Genomic DNA, 18,104 nt, shown 5'->3' with positions numbered 1-18,104 from the left:
CATAGGGAGAGCTTGACATGTGTCCATGTGACCCTTGAGAAAGGGGGTGCCCTTTAGGTGAGTGGGAGGTTAAGTCAAAGATTCCCCTAACTTTGGGGCTTTCCCTCTCCTTTGTAGGGTCTCTTTTTCACTCAAGACCCTCAAGCACCTTCATGGAAGCTTCTCAAGCACCTTACTCATCAAGCATGACAAGCACCTCAAGCACCTTAGTTAGCAAGCACGACAAGCAGCTCAAGCACCTTACTCATCAAGCACGACAAGCACCTTAGCACCTTAGTCAGCAAGCACGACAAGCACCTCAAGTTTGGGTCAAGTTCCCACCTCAAGCTTAGCCTAAGGTCAAAGGACTTTTAACACTAACCATTGGAGGTCTTTAATGAAGATAACCCTAAGGTCTTTTAAGCTCCATTAGCTAGCCTTTCTCTTTGACAAACCATCTCTCATTTGGACCCCTTAACGATTGGTCCCGTATTGAGATAGATCCGTAAGCACATGTCTATATTCTAACCCTGTTCCCATTTATTATCCCACATTAAATGATCAGTTTAATAGAGAAAATCATTTGGGTTGGTTAGATATTAGATTTTTTGATATTACCTCTCTCTTGAAATCATAGTCGTCCTCGACTATGAGGTAGAAGAGATAAAGCTTTAGTCATTATTCAATTTTTCTTAGCGGGTAGAGGATCCTTTTTACCCTATGACATCATTCTAAGATGAATGACTAATCCATTTGGTGCTTGGGAGACGTAGCTACCACAAGCATGTCTGCTCTTTAGTCCATTTCATTCTCCCAAGTAGAGTGACAAATTCTACTTGGTGTTTAAGAGTCGTTCGTTATCACAAACATGATTCTAAGTATGCATACTACTTACAAGTACCCTTCCTTCAACATCTGCGTGAACGACATCTTTCTCTCGTCAACTGTTAGAGTGCGACTTTATTCACCCTGTTACACTAGGTCCAACCTGCATGTGTGATAGAAGTGTGCAAACAAGATGGCATAGCATTGATGAGACACATTCTCTTGGAATCACCATCTCATATAGCTAAAGTTACATGATTTGGTCATGTCCCTACCATCGATGGGCTGAGAGAAGGCATTTGACAAGCATTGAGTGACCACCCTTTAAGGTGTAGGTTTCATGTTTCCCTCTCGCCCCTCAACACTCTCCTCCTTGAATCCTCATCTTGGGTGCATAATCGCTCCCCTCCTGCACTTCATCGTCTTATTGTACCATACTCTCCAATGACATGCATGAGTCCACTATTCCACAACAAGTGAGAAAATTCTCGCGAACAAAACCATGTACTAACAACCCAAGAACACCCTCACACACTATGAGACCTTCAAAGGCCATTAAGGATGGGTGTGAACAAATCTATACTTCATGCCAAGTGCCACTGGTGGATGGCCAATGGTAAAGGGGTCCAAATGAGAGATGGTATGTCAAAGGGCAAGGCTAGCTAATGGAGCTTAAAAGACCTTAGGGTTAGCTTCGTTAAAGACCTCCAATGGTTAGTGTTAAAATTCCTTCGAACTTCGGCAAGCTAGGGCTGAGCTTGAGGTGGGAACCCGACCCAAGCTTGAGGTGTTGGTCGTGCTTGCTGAATACAATTTTTGTGTTCCTTGTGACCTAGGTGATGCAATGAAGATGGAAAACTTCATGCATCACAAGCATAACATGAACTTTGAGGAAAGCATTAACTATCCCGAGCCTCAATCCCAAGACCTCAAACACCTTCGAAGGTGGAGAGAGCTAGCAAAGAATGAGGGTAGGGAAGAGGAAGAAGAAACATTTCATAGGAGAAAGAATTAGTTCCTCACTTATCATCGCTCTTCTTGCTAGCATACATAATAGCATAGGAATGAAGATGGATAAGATGGCAAGCTTAAGCATTGAAGCATGGATCTTGGTTGGATTTGCACTCCATAGCCAAGAGTGTTGGTGTAGGCTCTCAACCTCTCTACTTGCTTGGAGAAGGAGAGGGAGCTCTTGCACTTTCATAACGTCTAATATCTAACCAATCCAAATGATTTTCTCATATTAAACTGATCACTTAATGTGGGAGAATAAACGGGAACAAGGGTTAAGATATAGACATGTGCTTATGGATCTATCTCAATACGGGGCTAATGGTAAAGGGGCCCAAATGAGAGATGGTCTATCAAAGAGCAAGGCTATCAATGGAGCTTAGAAGACCTTAGGGTTATCTTCATTGAAGACCTCCAATAGTTAGTGTAAAAGTCCTTTGACCTTAGGTAAGCTAGGGCTGAGCTTGAGGTGGGAACCCGGCCCAAGCTTAAGGTGCTTGAGATGCTTGAGGTGCTTCACATGCTTGAGATGCTAGGGTTGTACTTGAGGTGAGAACCCAGCCCAAGCTTGAAGTGCTTAAGGGCCAAGCTTGTGGTGGGAACTGAACCTATGCATGAGGGGCTTGAGGTGTCAAAAGGTCAAATCCAATCCCTACAAGGAGGGGGCAAGCCCTACAAGAGGGGAGATGAGAGAGAACGCCCACACACTCACACAAGTCATGCTTGGTACAAAGAAAGCAAACGAGACACTTGTCAAGTTCCTCCTCATGTTGCCGTCATGGTGTGCTTGAAGCCTATTGGTTGGCCACCCAAGGGGTCCAATGATAATTTAGGTGATTAATTAATTGATTTTGCATTTATCAAGTCCTCTCTCTCAAAGGAGAAAGGGGGACACTTGTCCCAAGGCTACCCTTGTTACTTGATTTACCTCCTGCTTGTGATTGGCTAGGCCTGGAGGGGTCCAATGAGCTTCAAGCATGAGCTACAAGGGGGGGTCGACCAAGGAAGCTAGGGGCTTGCTTAGGGGGTATACTCTCCCACACACACTCACACACACACACTCTCATTGTGTGCTATACAAAGTGCAAGAGCCCCATCTCGTTTTCCAAGCTCTTGCACTTTGCATAGCACACAATGAGAGCCTACACCAACACTCTTGGCTATGGAGTGCAAATCCGACCAGGAGCCATGCTTCAATGCTTAAGCTCTTCATTACTATGCTATTATGTATGCTAGCAAGAAGAGTTATGATGAGTGAGGAGTTAATTCTTTCTCCTATAAAATGTTTCTTCTTCCTCTTCCCTACCCTCATTCCATGCTAGCTCTCTCCACCTTCGAAGGTGTTTGAGGTCTTGGGGCTGAGGCTTGGGATAGTTAAAGCTTTCTTCAAAGTTTATGTTATGCTTGTGATGCATGAAGCTTTCCATCTTCATTGCATCACCTAGGTCACAAGGAACACAAAGATTGTATTGTAACAAGTCTCTCTTAATAGGAGAAATCATAATACAAATGCCTATTGGAGGGGGAACCGGCTCCACATAAATCCGGTCCTCAACTGTTCTCATGTTCTCTAAATTCTCTCTCTTGCAAAAGTATTGTTCGTGCCAAGTTAACTAATTGCTATGTCTATGTTGTTATCTTCAATTATGCTCACCTGCTATACTCACAAAGTAATTTCTCAAAAGTACTCTCATTAATTTCCGCTAATCTCAAGTTAATAGGCCAATTCCATTACATGCACTTTGCACTTCCCACAATGAGAGTGTGTGGGAGAGTATACCCCCTAAGCAAGACCCTAGCTTCCTTGGTCGACCCCCCCTTGTAGCTCATGCTTGAAGCTCATTGGACCCCTCCATGCCTAGCCAATCACAAGCAGGAGGTAAATCAAGTAACAAGGGTAGCCTTGGAAAAAATGTCCCCCTTTCCCCTTTGAGAGAGAGGACTTGATAAATGTAAAAACAATTAATTAATCTTCTAATTTATCATTGGACTCCTTGGGTGGCCAACCAATAGGCTTGAGGCACACCATGAGGTCAACATAAGGAGGAACTTGACAAATGTCCTTTTTGCTTTCTTTGTACCAAGCATGCCTTGTGTGAGTGTGTGTGTGTTTTAGCTCATCCCCCCTCTTGTAGGGCTCACCTCCTCCTTGTAGGGATTAAATTTGACTTTTGTGCCACCTCAAGCCCCTCAACCTTGGGCTTAGTTCTCACCACAAGCTTGGCCCTTGAGCCCCTCAAGCTTGGGCTGGGTTCTCACCTCAAGTACAGCCCTAGCATCTCAAGCATGACAAGCACCTCATGCATCTTAAGCATCTCAGTCATCAGGCACCTCAAGCACCTTAGTCATCAAGCACGACAAGCACCTCAAGCACCTTAAGCTTGGGCCGGGTTCCCACCTCAAGCTCAGCCCTTAGCTTACCTAAGGTTAAAGGACTTTTACACTAATTATTGGAGGTCTTCAATGAAGCTACCCCTAAGGTCTTATGCTCCATTGGTTAGCCTTGCTCTTTGATAGATATTTGGGCCTCTTTACGATTGGCCTCGTGTTGAGATAGATCTATAAGCACATGTCTATATCTTAACCCTTGTTCTCGTTTATTCTCCCACATTAAATGATTAGTTTAATATGAGAAAATCATTTGGGTTGGTTAGATATTAGATTTTATGACATTACCCCTCTCTTGAAATCATAGTCGTCCTCGACTATGAGGTAGAAGAGATAAAGCTTAGTCATTAGTCAATCTTACTTAGCGGGTAGAGGATCCCTTTTTACCCTACGACATCTTTCCAAGATGGATGACCAATCCATTTGGTACTTGGGAGACATAGCTGCCACGAGCATGTTTGCTCTTTAGTCCATTTCATTCTCCCAAAGTAGACTGACAAATTCTACTTGGTATTTGAGAGACGATGTCATCACAAACATGATTTTAAGTATGCATACTATTCAAATTTGTGCACAATTAAAAAGAAAACTAGTCTTATAAGACAAAAACATGGGTCATTTAAAAGAAATTTGTACATTTGCTTACTCTAATGTAGCATTGTAAGCATTGACAAGGTTCATACTATCCTTAAGCTATATTCCTTGCATCCATCTAGCATCTTCAAAAAAAAAAAAAAAACTTACTAAGATACCGTCGGATAATCTTACCATGTCGTAGTACTTTGTCTTCATGCCGAAGGATAGCTTCGGGTTGTAGCACCTCTTCTTGGTCTTCAACTTCGGGAGGGTCTTCAATAATTGGTTCACTTGGTGGCTCTCCTTTGTAGGGCTTGAGTAGGCTCACATGAAAAGCATTGTGTACGAGCCAATGGTTAGGCAACTTGAGTTGGTAAGCCGTCTCATTGATAGCCTTCAAGATCTGGAAAGGACCATAGTATCTTTTTGCTAGCTTAGCATAATACTTTTGATGGCCCATAGGATTTTTGCCCGTCGTTTGACTCAATCGAGCCTTAGGAGACTTAAGTAAGACCCAATCATTTCCTTTGAATGTTAAGGCCCTTCTATGCTTGTCAGTAGCAACTTTTTGCCTTTGTTGAGAGATGGATATAGCCTCCTTAATCTTTTGAAAAGATACTTGTAGGTCACGGCTATACTCATCGGCATCGAAAATATTCCCATGTACTTTGAGTAGCAAGGGACTTTTAGGTCTTCCCTCAATGATTTCAAAAGGTGCTTTTTCCGTAGAAGTATGTACAGTATTATTGTAGGCATACTCTACGAGAGGTAAGTACTTTTGCCATTGTGAGCGTTGATCTACTTCGGCAACATAAGTCTTTAGTAGAACGAATATCGTAAGATTGGCTTCTCACTTTGGCCATCCGTTTGTGGGTGATAGGCCGAAGAGAAATTCAATCTTGTTCCTAGATTTTCAAAGAGACCTTTCTAAAAATTACTGGTCATTCTAGGATCTCTATGTGACATGATGGATTCATAAAGACCAAACATTGTGCGAAACGTGGTCTTTATCTTTATTTGATGATAGCCACTTTTAAGGTCAATCCTATTGAAGTAGGTAGAGCCTTGTAGTTTATCAAACAGATCTTCTACTCGAGGCACATGAAATTTGTTTTTGATAGTGATATGGTTTAGTGCTCGATAGTCCACACACATACGGTATGTACCATCTTTATTTTGCACTAAAAGGACTGGAGAACAAAAGGGAGAGGAACTAGGCCTCACCATCCCTTTGTCTACCAATTCCTGTACTTGCCTCATGATCTCCACTTGTTGAGCTTGAGAAACTCGATAAGGAGGCTTGTTAGGTGGTGAGCTTCCTAGAAGAAGCTCAATTTGATGGTCATCATCCCCTCTTTTTGGAGGTAAGTCCATATGGATATCATCGATGAACACATCTTGGAATCCTTTTAGAATATTAGACAAGTCTAACTCTTCTCGATTCCTACCATTTACATTTGACGAAACATTAGGATCTTTTAGAGACTCTTTGACAAAAATCATGTACACAGAAACTGAGCTCTTCTTTGATTTATCAAGAGTAGGAGAATTTACAAGTGGAATAGTGCGACCATGCTCACTAGCATCTATATACATGTTCTTTCTCCTGTATAGCTGAAGAGTCTCCTTTCAGGGAACTTCAAATTGGTAGCCATGTGATCAAACCATGGTGCCACTAGGATAGCATCCTCATGTTGGAGAGGAGAGATGTAAAAGTCTTCTTTGTCGACATAGCTTTGGACATGAAGCCTCAACTTCCCAATCAAGGGAGTAACAGAGGCTTGTTGTCCCTTGAAAGCTGTGTTAGCCATTACAATATCTCCCATCTCGAAAGCTTGAATGCCCAACTTGGTGGCCAACTCCATTGATATGAAGTTGTGAGTAGAGCCAAGGTCAAACAAGATGAAGGCATCATGCTCTCTTACCTTTTCCCAAGCATAGGAAAGTGATGAGCCTTTGCAATGAGCATCCTCTTTTGGAGCTTCGATAGTGGAAGCCTCATTGCGAGCATTCTTCTTGGGGCAAGAACAATAGCCATGTCCTTGCTCCCCACACTTGAAACACTTATGGTCCTTGCGAAAAGCTTCAAGCTCTCAGGAGAGAGTTTGTCTTTGCCTTTGTAAACTCCCGTCTCCTTGGACCAATTGTTGTTGTTGTTGTTGGAAGTGCCTTGGGAAGAATTTTGAGCATTGGTTTTTCCCTTTGCATCATTTTTGTCTTTGTTTTCCATAGGCTTGACATTCCATCTAGCCCCTTGATGGAAATTGATGCTTGAAGCAACCATGGTGTGATGGATTACTTCGGTGATAGAACCAGGCCGTTGGGAGTTGATGTATTCGGCTATCTCTTCAGGTAATCCCGCAAAGAATTGTTGCTTTTGCTCGGCAAAGTCTATCTTTTGAAAGACATTAGCCTTGAGATGTAAATCCCAAAACTTGTCTACATACTTGTGAATAGACTCATGAGAGAGAAGCTTGAAACTGTGCCATTCGGTAAGCACTTTGTCCTTTGCATCGCTTGCAAGGAATTGCTTCATGATGGAAACTCGTAGAGTTTTCCATGTCTTTGGGGCTTCGCGGTTTCCACGAAGGTTAGCCCACCATTGACGAGCTGATTTTTGGAAGTGCATAGCTACATGGAGTAGCTTGGAGGACTTCGTGAAGCCCTCGTCTACAAAGGATGCATCAAATTGCTGGATGAAGGCCAACACTTTGTCGGTAGCAGCAAAGGTGCCATCATAGGTGAGAAAAGAGATACTCTTTCCTCCGTCCTTGAACTTCTTTAGCTTTTGTGACCTTCGCCATGCACGGTATGATTTGTGATGTCCTCCCCTCCTGTATTCTCTAGGAGAATAGCCATAGCTTTCTTCATAAGAGGAGAAAGGTGAAGAAGAAGGAGAAGAGGGTGATCTCTTTCTATCCCTTTTCTTCCTTTGTTTCCTCTCTTTCCTTTCGAAATGATGAGGAGAAGGATTTTGTGTTAATATTTTCCTCTTGGGGAGTGGGCGATCGTCTAGACCGTCGTCTTTGTGGAGCCACATCTTCGGAGGAACTTAAAGTTTCGTTGCTTTCTTGCTTTTTGGATTCCTCCCTCTCGTATGGGAGAGAGTCTTCTTTTGGGGGTTTCTTCAAGAGGCCTCCTAAGCTCTCTCTCATCTTGAAGGGAAATTCCATAAGTGCGAAGTAGTAACTTCGGCTTGCAAAGCAAGGTTGCCCATAGCTTGCTGCAACCTAGGAACGAGATAATTGACAAACATGGGCGCATCATCATTAGCACCTTCATGTGCAAAATCAAAGCTATCAATGTTCATTCTACTCTCTTGGTTATTGTCAGCCATGTTAACAAAACTTGTGTACATACTTAGTGTATGGTTTGGCAATTCAAAATCTTAGTTGCCACTCCACTTAGCCTTTGAAAATCGGCTCTTAAATATCTACACCCACGGCTCGAAGTGGTTAATTATAGAGAGTAGTGGAGTAGGTCTAACATAGTAGAGTTGTCGAGAGCTAGCTCCTCTCGCACTTCTTATGGCTCAATAATGGTAAATCCATAGGCAAGTCTAAAAAGACTCGATTATTAAGTTCAAAGCTCCCGAGGTGTGCAGCATATCCCACATAGTGGGCTCAATAAAGCCGATAATAGATCCCAGTTCCACTTACCTTAATATAATTAGCAACATCAACCATTTATAGGCTACTTAAGGAACTCTCTTATTAAGCAAGAAAAGAGAAACCAAATGCTCTGATACCAATGTAATGGAATTGGCCTATTAACTTGAGAGTAGCAGAAATAAAAGAGAGTACTTTTGAGAAATTACTTTGTGAGCATAGCGGGTGAATATAATTGATGGTAGCAACATAAACATAGCATTTAAATAACTTGGCATGAACAATACTTTTGCAAGAGAGAGAATTTAGAGAACATGACAACCATTGAGGACCGGATTTATGTGGATCCGGTCCCCCCTCCAATAGGCATTTGTATTATGATTTTTCCCATCAAGAGAGACTTATTACAATACAATCTTTGTGTTCCTTGTGACCTAGGTGATGCAATGAAGATGGAAAACTTCATGCATCAGGAGCATAACATGAACTTTGACGAAAGCATTAACTATCCCGAGCCTTAGTCCCAAGACCTCAAACACCTTCAAAGGTGGAGAGAGCTAGCAGGGAATGAGGGTAGGGAAAAGGAAGAAGAAACATTTCATAGAAGAAAGAATTAGTTCCTCACTTATTATCACTCTTCTTGCTAGCATACATAATAGCATAGTAATGAAGATGGAGAAGATGGACAGCTTAAGCATTGAAGCATGGATCTTGCTTAGATTTGCATTCCATAGCCAAAAGTGTTGGTGTAGGTTCTCAACTTTTCTACTAGCTTGGAGAAGGAGATGGAGCTCTTGCACCTTGCACTTCACACAATGAGAGTGTGTGGGACAATATACCCCCTAAGCAAGCCCCTAGCTTTCTTGGTCGACCCCCCCTTGTAGCTCATGCTTGAAGCTCATTGGACCCCTCCAAGCTTAGCCAATTACAAGCAGGAGGTAAATCAAGTAACAAGGGTAGCCTTGGGACAAGTGTCCCCCTTTCCCCTTTGAGAGAGAGGACTTGATAAATGTAAAAATAATTAATTAAATCTTCTAATTTATCATTGGACCCCTTGGATGGCCAAGCAATAGGCTTCAGGCACACCATGAGTGCTGTTGGGGTATAAAGCCCAATGTGGTCGCCCAGGTAAGTGGGCGGGCCGCCAGGTATGTACACATATTCTTTTGTAAAAACCTAATAAGAACTCACTATGCTCTACACATTACAGTAGAGTGAGTTCACCATATCGTCGTGCTCTTCTTCTCGCACTCTCTCTCGCGTCGCACTTCCGCTCGTACTCCTTCAACTGGTATCAGAGCTCAGATCGAGGCTCGGGGCAGCACTGCAGGAGGCTAGAGTCACCATCTCAGATTGGAGTGAAATTCGACAGGCGAAGACACGGCCCCAAATCTCGTGGGGATGTTCGAAGGGCTTGGTGTTGTCAGAATTTCATTCTGAGGTCATCTCGGCCACCGTTCGGCTTTGACAAAGGTCTGCGCAGGCCATTTTCGACTACGTGGTCTCGACGGGTGCAGATCCGACTCTGCAAATTTGGGGTTTTTGGCCTACGACTGCAGGTGTTGAGGATATCGACACTCCCAGAGTGTTCATTTGTGGCTGTCTACACATCGAAGGACGGCTCACAGTTCTTGGAGGCGTGTCACATACGACACGGGCGCATCTACACACAGACTATAGGCGACATCCACTAGTTCATCAGGTAGCTTGTGTTTGTTGCTTGATATTCCAGATTTCATCCTGGCATTGCAGGTACTTCCACATGGGATGTATTGTCAGAGATGATGTATGCATGTTGAGGGTTTGTTGGCTGTGAGTCACGCAGCAAACAACCGCCGCAGCGGTTACAGCATACAGTGGGAAATTTGTGGATGTATGACTTTGTGGGAAGTCTATGTACTGTCAGATTTACTGCAGCCTTTGTTGAGGGTCGAGTGAGGTTTTATTGAGCTGGGGGATTCTCGAATGTTGAGATCCTTTCGGTGATACAGGTCTTGGAGCGATCCCTCGAGCACCCTTAGATAGGCAGCTAGGATGTATTGACTATGAGTTAGACAGTTGGGATTGCATCTTTGCTTTACTTCCGTTGAGGCATTGTCACAGTCTATGATTACAGGACAGTGACAGGACAGTGAGAGACAGTACAGGTGCAGGACAGGTTTACCCACAGCTTACAGTGTGAGAGAGACAGTGTTTTTTGAGCTGTTTTTTGGTCTGTTTTTTAGTACACCAGAGCCATTTTACAAAGGAGACTCTGCCAAAATTTATGCAGAATCTGAAGCTTTCTTGGTTCATTTGACAGGTTGATATTGGTTCAAGGGTCAGTTTACAGGGGAAACTCTGCCGAATTTTTCCCAGAAAAGTAAACTACTGTGAAGCGTAGCTATGGCTAGATCACAGGACACTGCTCTTTACAATATCAAGAAGCTGGATGGAACCAATTTCCCATTGTGGAAGAAGCAGATTTGGCACGTGTTGGTACAAAAGAAGCAGATAAAACCTATAAAGCTCAAGGAGATAAAACTAGAAGATATGGACGAAGATGAATGGAGCGAAATGGATGAATTGGCACTTTCTACCATTATGCTGACTTTGGCAGAAAGCGTTTACTTCAATGTAGCAGACGAGATGTCGGCTTATCAAGCATGGTTAAAGCTGAGTGATCTTTATGAGAAGCAGAGTGCAGCTTCACAGGTATATTGGCTTAAGAAGCTTGTTGACTTGAAGATGAAAGAAGGGACACCTATGTCCAATCATCTGAATGAATTCAACACAATCTATAGTCAGTTGTCAGCTCAAGGTGTCAAGTTTGATGAACTTGTTAGAGCTATGTTCCTGTTGATCACATTGCCGAAAAGTTGGGACACTTTTCGCACAGCTTTGAGTAATTCTGCACCTCCAAATGGTTTGAACATAGCAGGTGTAGAAGGAAGTCTGCTTACTAAAGAAACCAATAGAAAGACAATGGACAAAGGCAAAGGAATAGCCTTAGTTGTCAGGGAAAGGACCAAAGAAAAGTACAAAGGTGGAAAGAGGAATCAGTCTCGTAGCAAGTCCCGCAGTGCTAAAGGCAAGAGTGACATAGAATGCTACCATTGTGGCAAGAAGGGTCACATGAAAAGAGACTGCAGAGAATGGAAAGCATAAAAAGGCAAAGAGAAAGCTGAAGACCATGGTGAGAAGAACAAGTCCTCATTGAAAATTCAAGAAATAAATGTGACAAACACTGTTGCAGAGGATGACAGTCTAGTGTCAGGAGACATCTACTTCTTGAAGAATACAATGGACTCAGCTCTTCTTACAGCATCTGATGGAAATTCACTGAGTGACTCGATTATAGACTCAGGGGCATCACTTCATGTTTCTCCAAACAAGGAGTGGTTTACTTCTTATGTGACCACTAAAGATCATGTTCGGCTAGCCAATGGGCAGACATGTGAGATCTTAGGTGTTGGAGATGTTCAATTGAAGTTTCAGAATGGCTCTTCTTTCACGCTGAAGAATGTGAGACATGTTCCCGCAATTACAAAGAGCTTGATCAACACAGGTTTACTTGATGATGCTGGCTACGTCACCACTTTTGGACAGAACATGTGGAAGATATCCAAGGGTTCTATGACAGTAGCACATGGAGTAAAGTCTGGAGGACTTTACATGATTTATGTATCAAATGTCTCTAAAAATGTAATCAATGTAACCGAGCAGCCGAACGTTTCTTTGTGGCATAGCCGGTTAGGACATATGTCCAAGAAGGGAATGGAAATCTTGTCTCGTTCTGGTTATTTGCCTGGCTTTTCATTTAATGATTTTGAATTCTGTGAACATTGTCTGTATGGTAAGCAAACACATCAGCCACATAAGCATAGAAGCAGTAGAAGAGATACACAGTTGGCACTTGTTCATAGTGATTTGTGTGGACCTATGCCTAACCTATCTCTAGGGGGAGCTTCTTACTTTATGACATTTATAGATGATTACTCGAGGAAAGTATGGGTTTACTTTCTCAAGCACAAGGATGAAGCGTTTAGTGTTTTCAAAACGTTTGTGACACTTGTGGAGAATCAGAGTGGCAAGAAGCTTAAATGCTTACGCACTGACAATGGTGGAGAGTATGTTTCAAAGGCCTTTCAGGACTTTTGTGAGTCAAAAGGTATAAAACGTGAACTTACTGCTCCTTACAATCCTCCTCAAAATGGTGTTGCTGAGAGGATGAATAGGACCATACAAGAGAAGGTCAGAAGTATGTTGTCTAATGCATAGCTGCCAAATGGGTTTTGGGTTTAAGCTGTATCAACAGCTGTTCATCTTGTAAATAGATCTCCTAGCAAGGATTTGCAGAAGGATTCAGTGCCAGAGATGGTATGGTTAGGCAAAATGCCCTCATACAAGCATCTCAGAGTCTTTGGCTGTGAGGCATATACTCACGTTCCAAAGGAATTTAGGAACAAACTTGAGCCAAAGAGTAGAAAGTGCATCTTTCTAGGCTATGGTAATTCTGGTGAGATGGGGTACAGACTTTGGGATCCCGAATCCAGAAAGGTTGTCCGCAGCAATGATGTTCACTTTAATGAATCCAAACATCATTCTAAACCAAAGAGGGTTGAGGAGATTAGAAGAGTTGTCTTCCAAGAAGATGGACCTGCACGTGCAAGACAAAATGTCAGGGCTCAAGAGGAGCAAGGACAGGATAGAGTGGAACCACAGGTTGTGGCTGAGCCTGAGCCACCAATTGTGCGTAGATCTGGACGTGTCACGCGACCTCCTGATAGGTTTGTTTCATCTATGAATTATGTCATGTTGACTGATTGCAATGAGCCTTCATGTTACAAGGAAGCAGTGCAAATGAAGGACTCCGGGAATTGGCAATTGGCCATGCAGTCAGAGATGACAGGTCTGCATAAAAACAAGACATGGAAGTTAGTTAAATTACCACAGGGCAAAAAGGCTCTACCTTGTAAATGGGTTTACAGGTATAAGATCACCGCTCATGATAGTCAGCCAAAGTACAAAGCAAGGCTTGTTGCCAAGGGCTTTAAGCAAGAACAAGGCATTGAATTTGATGAAGTCTTCTCTCCGGTGGTCAAGATGACTACATTGAGATGCTTTCTTGCATTGGTTGCCATATTAGATTTGGTGTTGCACCAAATGGATGTCAAGACAACGTTCTTGCATGGTGATTTAGATGTGGAAATTTACATGCAGCAGCCAGAAGGGTTTGTTGAGAAAGGCAAGGAAGATTGGGTATGCCAGTTGTTAAAGAGTCTTTATGGCTTAAAACAATCACCGAGGGCATGGTACCATAAATTCCACAAGTTTATGCTTTCTCAAGGCTACAAACGTAGTGAGTTCGATCACTGTCTATATACAAAGAAGGCTAAGGATGGTAGTTGGCTGATCCTTATTTTGTATGTGGATGACATGTTGATTGCTAGCAAGCACTTGGAAGAAATTTCAGCTTTGAAGTCAAAGATGGCAAAATCGTTTGACATGAAAGACATGGGTGAGGCAAGTCATATACTTGGTATGTGCATTGAGAGAGACAGATCAAAGAAGTTGATTTGGTTATCTCAAACAGAGTATATTGACAAGGTTTTGCAACGTTTCAATATGGAGAAGGGAAAGGTACTGAGTGTTCCATTGCCACCATATGTGAAACTTAGCAAACAAGATTGTCCTGTGTCTAAGGAAGAACAGGCTGAAATGGATAAGATTCCATATGCGTGCAGTGGGTAGTTTGATGTATGCAATGATTGCTACTCGCCCAGACATTGCATTTGTAGTGGGAGTAGTAAGTCGATACATGTCAAACCCAGGCAAGAAACATTGGGAGGCAGTGAAAGGAATATTGAGATACCTGAAAGCTACCAAGAGTATGCGTATATGCTATGGGAGTCAGGAGCTAAGTGTAAAGGGTTTTACAGACTCAGATTATGCAGGTGACTTAGACAACCGAAGGTCTACGTCAGGGTATGTCTTTACATTGGCTGGTGGAGCAGTATCATGGCGTTCTAGATTACAAGATTGTGTTACTCAGTCTACTACAGAGGCTGAATATGTTGCAGCATCAGAGGCATGCAAAGAATCAATTTGGCTTAATCGACTAGTAACAGATTTGGGAATCAAAGAAGAGATGCCTGTGTTATATTGTGATAGTCAAAGTGCTATACAATTGGCTCGCAATCCAGTTTATCACTCAAAGACAAAGCATGTGGATGTGAAGTATCATTTTATCAGGGAAATGCTCGAGGATAAGCAACTTCAGCTTGTCAAAGTTCACACCACAGAAAATCCTGCTGATCTACTTACAAAAGGACTTCCCTCAGAGAGCTTTGCGCATTTTCGCAAGCAGTTAGGTGTAGGGTAGTACATCACTTCTCTACATCTCTTGTATATTAGCTTCTCTCACACTTAAAGTACCACATTGGACTTTAAGTGGGAGGTTGTTGGGGTATAAAGCCCAATGTGGTCGCCCAGGTAAGTGGGCGGGCCGCCAGGTATGTACACATATTCTTTTGTAAAACCTAATAAGAACTCACTATGCTCTACACATTACAGTAGAGCGAGTTCACCATATCGTCGTGCTCTTCTTCTCGCACTCTCTCTCACGTCGCACTTCCGCTCGTACTCCTTCAAGGGCAACATGAGGAGGAACTTGACAAGTGTCCCTTTTGCTTTCTTTGTACCAAGCATGCCTTGTGTGAGTGTGTGTGTGTTCTCTCTTCCTCCCTCTTGTAGGGCTCTCCCCCTCCTTGTAAGGATTAGATTTGACTTTTGTGCCACCTCAAGCCCCTCGACCTTGGGCCTAGTTCTCACCACAAGCTTGGCCCTTGTTAGCGGGTCGCCGTGATGGACGTCTACAACATAGCTTTCTGGCACTAACATAATGCCAATACTCAGGGAAAGTGACTCGAATGGGGCACGGAGACTCTATGAGATCGTCAATCTTACGAAGTGAACCTTAACAAGCAAACACACTAGCTCAACAAGCAAACCAACACTCAATGATCAAGGAAATCTGCCTATGTCCTTTCTCACAGCTCTAGGTCATCACGCCATTTCGGCACTCGAACGGATTCGAAATGCAACGAAACTTTAGGAGGAGGTCTAGGACACCTAGGGACACTATCCTAGCAAGTGTGGTTGCAATCCTACAAGGTACCAAAATCACGATCCATCATGAAAAAGGTCCTGAAAACTGCAACAGGTCAGTCCAAAAAGGTTGCCCTATGGTCTAAGAACACTCTCGTATGGTCAAAATGACTAAAAACAGTGATTTAAGCACTCAAATCTACAATCATAGCTCACAGACGCGTAGTCGCGAACCACAACAAAACTGACAATGCTTACACTTAATTTAAAGAGCAAAGAAAGAGGAACACAATGCAAGTGTCAAATTTGAAAATGTATTACCAAATCCTTAGAAAAGTCGATTACAAGTTTGGAGCAGCTCGTAGCTTGAGCGTACGTTTTTTGAGCTCCCTCTTCTTCTAAAGATAAGCCTCCTTTCACATTAAGGTTAATGACCTTTATACCTAGGGCATTCTAAATGGCCAGTGGCCGGCTCACACGGACCTTTACAAATATCATTACAACATTACAACTCAGGGAATTGATCCATTACTCTGGAATCAGGATTTACACAGAGTATCCCTACACTAGCTCATACAAAACAAATGTGGTGTCCGACTACGTGTCCGACCAGTTGGGCGCCCGTTTGATTTATCGTCAAACAACCCTTAAGCCCCTCAAGCTTGGGCTGGGTTCTCACCTCAAGTACAACCCTAGCATCTCAAGCATGACAAGCACCTCAAGCATCTCAGTCATCAGGCATCTCAAGCACCTTAGTCATCAAGCACGATAAGCACCTTAAGCTTGGCCCGACTTCCCACCTCAAGCTCAGCCCTAGCTTACCTAAGGTCAAAGGATTTTTATACTAATTGTTGGAGGTCTTCAATGAAGCTAACCCTAAGGTCTTATGCTCCATTGTTTAGCCTTGCTCTTTGATAGATATTTGGGCCTGTTTATGATTGGCCCCGTGTTGAGAAAGATCTATAAGCACATGTCTTTATCTCAACCCTTGTTCTCGTTTATTCTCCCACATTAAATGATCAATTTAATATGAGAAAATCATTTGGGTCGGTTAGATATTAGATTTTATGACACATAGACTGAAGCCTTTACAACGAGCGAGAGAGAGAGAGAGAGAGAGAGAGAGAGAGAGAGAGAGAGAGAGAGAGAGAGAGAGAGAGAGAGAGAGAGATTCAATGAAGGTTTCACGCATTACCCTCTAGACTCTATAAACATTGAATATAATAATGGTATACTAGCGTTTGTTACTGATAGAGACCATGGATATGTTCGTTTGGGCATTGGAAACACATATCGATACCCTCTCAAACACAAGCTTGTTAACTCTTGTATATATCAATTGTACTTGTTGTACACGTGACATTACGGCAGGGGAGAGGATTGTTCAACTTTCCAAAATAGTTTTGGAGGTGCTACAAACAACAAGCCTTTTCAGGTGGTTTAATACGTCTCAACAATGCTTCGCTCAAGGCTCCGACTTGTTCTCCTCTGCATGAGAGAAGCCACAAGTGGAAATATTGTGAAGGAAAGGCTAAAGAGTAGTCACACTTGCCTCAACTCCCTTAGTGGTATGTTGTCACAAGAACAATACGTCCTGTATATATAATTTGTACTTGTTGTACACGTGACATTACGGCAGGGGAGAGGATTGTTCAACTTTCCAAAATAGTTTTGGAGGTGCTACAAATAACAAGCCTTTTCAGGTGGTTTAATACGTCTCAACAATGCTTCGCTCAAGGGCTCCGACCTGTTCTCCTCTGCATTAGAGAAGCCACAAGTGGAAATATTGTGAAGGAAAGGCTAAAGAGTAGTCACACTTGCCTCAACTCCCTTAGTGGGATGTTGTCACAAGAACAAGAACACGAGTAACTTATGAGAATAAGGATTGTGCAATCAATGTTCAACAATTGAACCTAATGAATCACCAACGCATGAAACTTAGATAAAGCCTGCTTGGACTGTGTATAGCATATCAACTCACAGTTGCAATGCAAGAAGGCCCCTTCTATAGCACTTTAGATGATATTAAAAGGACTCATATTCGTGGTTGCCAAAGACCACAACTTGCGAATGTGTCCCTTAACATGCATAATTATCTTCAGAGTTGTCTCTCTATCTTGGACATTCTTGTGATGTGATCCTTTAAAGGGCTTACACATCCTGAACGACATCTAAATCTCAACTTCTCTTTTGTGCAAGTTTTGAAATAAGGGTTTTATTTGTTGTTATTCATGGGTAGAGATGAAAAAAGCACTAATTTCACTATAATTCAAAGAGCCTAAGGCACAACATGTGCCATGATAGTCAGAGAGCATGGGTTCAACTTCTTGCACATAAGTCGCGAGCTTGAATTTCTGACCTTTGCACGGAGGTTCCCATTATTTCTTCAAGACATTAAAATGTGTCAGGCTCCAACCATTCATTTGTTTTTCCTCATTATGAAAGCAAGTCAACCTTAGCTTGCAACATTTCCATTTTTGAGACAAAAAGATGACGATTGGTGGCTAGCCTATAAGTATGCCTCCGGCCCATATGTATCCATCTCTTCTGTGAATAAAACTTGGGAGGACTAGGTTAATTCCCTTACTCTAAGAAGGTAGTGAAGATTTTCATAACCTATTTTGTTAT

Source organism: Adiantum capillus-veneris, chromosome 1, assembly GCF_014529385.1.
Source record: "Adiantum capillus-veneris isolate H3 chromosome 1, ASM1452938v2, whole genome shotgun sequence".
Classification (NCBI taxonomy): domain Eukaryota; kingdom Viridiplantae; phylum Streptophyta; class Polypodiopsida; order Polypodiales; family Pteridaceae; genus Adiantum; species Adiantum capillus-veneris.
Note: the sequence above shows the minus strand (reverse complement) of the source record.